The sequence below is a fragment of the Abramis brama genome, assembly GCF_963993115.1.
Source record: "Abramis brama genome assembly, chromosome: 10".
In the NCBI taxonomy this organism is placed as follows: Eukaryota; Metazoa; Chordata; class Actinopteri; order Cypriniformes; family Leuciscidae; genus Abramis; species Abramis brama.
Window position 1 is genome coordinate 17,111,519 of NC_139972.1, and position 3,628 is coordinate 17,115,146.

General features: G+C 36.7%; 1 long non-coding RNA gene across 1 annotated transcript in view; it reads right to left on the minus strand.

Moving 5' to 3' along the window:
• The window catches only part of LOC311090648, a 68,519-nt gene extending 65,025 nt beyond the window's left edge, over positions 1-3,494 (minus strand). Inside the window, exon 1 of the long non-coding RNA XR_014607925.1 lies at positions 3,400-3,494. This is a non-coding gene — a long non-coding RNA (uncharacterized lncRNA). The remainder of the gene's footprint in view (positions 1-3,399) is intronic.
• Positions 3,495-3,628: the final 134 nt, after the last annotated feature.

Below are 3,628 nucleotides of genomic sequence, written 5' to 3' on the forward strand. Positions count from 1 at the left end.
TGAGAGAAAGTATTTTCTCATAGAACATAAAAAAATATAAATTTGAATTTTTTTTAATTATTTCTGAGAAAAAAAATCTCTCTCAAAATACTTTGAAAAAAACGATATAACTATATATTTTTTGCTATCAGTGTGAAAACATTTTCTCTAAAAAAAAAGTGTTTCTCTCAAAACGCTTTTCTTTGCTCTCGATGCAATTTCTTAAATTCAGTAAATGCTAGGGGGCTTCGGGGTAATATATATATATTATATATATATATATATAAAAGCACTTAAATGCTCAAAATATGTTATCAGTATTTATTTCAGTATTTTAACTTCCACGTTTCCTTCCCTAGTGGCGGATACAGAACGTCATTAATAGGTGGGCCTGGTGAATATACGGAGGGGCAATATCAATATCAGATATATGTACAATAACATTACAATGTCCAGCAATCGATTTAAATAGTAGGCTAGGCTACATGGGGTTTAAGTTGTTATTTAATGAGATGTAGCCTAATGTTGTCAGTACCAAGAATTTTCGTGTGAATTTTTGTGTGACTACATACATAAGCCCCTTTCACACAGCGCTTTGAACCCGGGAAATTGCCGGCAAATTGCCAGAGCGCCTTCTGTGTGAACGCAAACTCGACCCGGGATTAATGCCGGGATTGATGCCGTGTTGGGGACCTAGTAACATTGCCGTGTTCAGTCCCGGAACGCGCGATGTGTGAACAAAAGCCGTAATAATGCCGTGTCGTAGTGATGCCGCTGAAGCCGGGATCGTTCGCCAGCTGTGAAACGGTAGGCTACGTAATGCGCAAGTTTATGGTCGAATCAGAGAAAAAAATGCACAAGCGTGGTTTCTGGAGAGAGAAATCGCAGCTCATAAGCAAACTTTTCAAGACACATCGATGTCACGTGTCTTTACAGGATTTTTATGGGTTGTGTGTGAACGCACTCTCTGATTCCGGAAAATCACTGGCAGTGTGAATGAACCAAAATCAAACGAACCCGGGTCAAATCCCGGGTCACTTTATCCGTGTATTTTCCGGAATCTCTGTGTGAAAGGGGCTATAGATTCGCCTATTTGAATAACTTATACCATAGGTCCACTACCTTAATCCGACTTGGGTAAAGTTGATTATATTCGCATATTCGCGGAGTTCCGCGTTCAATATCTCGTGAGCTGAATATTGTTACTACACAAATAACATTGTTTTAATATTTAAATCTTCTTCTTAAAACGAGCTTTCCTTCGGGTTTGCACTTTGCAGATGGTCCCTTCTTAGCAGCCTGCGCAGAGATCAATGTATTTTGTCCAGTGCGAAGGAAAGATCGTTTTGAGGAAAATTATGTTGTAGCTTCTGGTGTTTAATCTGTAGTTATATGTGATAGGTGTTTTGTGTAGCAACAACGTTTAGTTCACGAGTTATTGAACGCGGAAGTCCGCGAATGTGCGATATGCGAATATAAACCAACTTTACCTAAGTCTTAATCCGCGCCACTGATCGCAGCGGCAACGAGCACTTTGATCACTTGATTTAAAAAACACATTTCAGCCCTAGATCGTCTCTTATTTAAAAAATAAAAAACCTTATGGCGAAATGACAATATCCTCCACACACTCGTTTGTAAGGCGGCCTCCTGTATTTTTGCTAGTCGATTTTATTTCATCCAGTGACATGGGTTTTAACTTCATTCAGGAGATTTTGGGTAACTGCACAACTGACAGATGACTTTGAGCGCACCGCCAACGGTGTGTGTGTGTGTGTGTGTGTGTGTAACCATAGCGACAAAACGACAAACTTTCGGACCCTAGTGGGGGTGGACAAAACTTAGATTTTGAAGCTCCTACGCGTACGTAGGCTATGGGTAAGATGATGACACACACAACTCGATGAGTAGCTGGCTGAGCAAGTTCAGCATCACTGAAGATTAAACATTAAAAAATAGCACTCATATTCATGAATGATCGTGTATTATATTGTGTATTATATGCTCAACTAAGGCAGAGGCGGCATCTATGCCGGTGAACCGAACAATGGTGTAATGATTCAGTTCGACTCCCAAGACAAGACGATGCTCACCCGACTGGCCAATAGGAACGTGGCCCCGCCCATGACACAACTTTCACAGCAAAAGCAAAATCCTGACACGAGAGCAAGAAATTGCATCGAGAGCAAAGAAAAGCGTTTTGAGAGAAACACTTTTTTTTTTATAGAAAATAATTTCACACTGATAGCAAAAAAAATATATAGTTATATAGTTTTTATATCTAGATTTTTTTCTCAGAAATAATTTTAAAAATTTAAAATTTATATTTTTTTATGTTCTATGAGAAAATACTTTCAAAACTTTTTTTAGTCTCAAATATTATTATTTTTTGCTATTGGTATGAAAACTTTTTCTCTCAAATATTCTTTTTTCTCTCATGAAATGCTTTTTTGCTATTAGTGGGATAACTTTTTCTCTCAAACTCTTTTTTTTCTCTCAGATCATTTATTTTCTCGCATGTAATAAAGACACAATTCTAGCTCCATACAGTTCGGCCATGATGTTCGCATATAGAAAAAGCACACATGCATAATGCAACCCGGATATGCAGAACATCTGCAGCCACCACAAACATAAAAATACTATGATTCATGCCCACCAGCAAAACTTTATAAAGTTGCTGCAATCTGAAAAGTTTCATTTAGGCTACTACAATTTGACCTTAACAGATGGTCTATAACTTTGCAGAGAACAAAACTACATAACTTTAAATGTATTTCAATACATGGTTAAGAGTCCCATGCACATACATGTTGACTGATTGCTAGCAACACAGCATTCTACTTCATGACAATGACATGAAAGGAATTTGGCAGCCTTCAAGTATTTCAGGGACATTACATGGCTGACATGGCATAACTGTTTTAATTTTCCTTGCTTTTATTTTGTGATTATTTGAATTCCTTTCTGTTAAGTACTTTGAATTGCCATAGTGTATGAAATGTGCAATATAAATAAACTTGCCTTGTCTTGCTTTGACATATTTTGACATACTTTCCTCCAAATATTTTTGTAGCCTATCGCTAACAAAAGAGATACAAAAAAATGTCATTTAACCATGATAATGTTGACCATGTTAAATTAACCTTACAATGAAATATTCAAAATTAAGCACGTAACAGGTTATTTCATGGCCTTCACAATTATTATTTTTTCACAATTTAAAACAAAAGGGAGATTTAAAGCAAACTTTTTTTTGTTTCGTTTTTGCAGAAATTAGGAAAAATCATGTAACAGCCGGGTTTGCGTTGAAAAGTGTTCTACATTTATAATATTTATTTAATTTTCTTACAATAAGGAATTGTGTGAAGTAGTAGAAATCTTTACCTTGTAGAAGTAGTAGTAAAGTAGTAAAAATACCTTGAGAGTGCACGTCGTCACAGAGAGAGGGCTGATATGCATGTGAGTGCAGGTTTTTTGTTGTTGTTTGTTTGTTTTTTGTAGGCCTACCTATCTTTGTTGGCTATAAAAGACGTTATCAGGAGGAAAACTCAAGTTTAAACAGGTACTGATTGTTAATCAGCAACTAAATACAGGGTGAAGTTCTTGCACCACACAACCTTTGCGTGCAGCAAAATGGCTTTCCTCC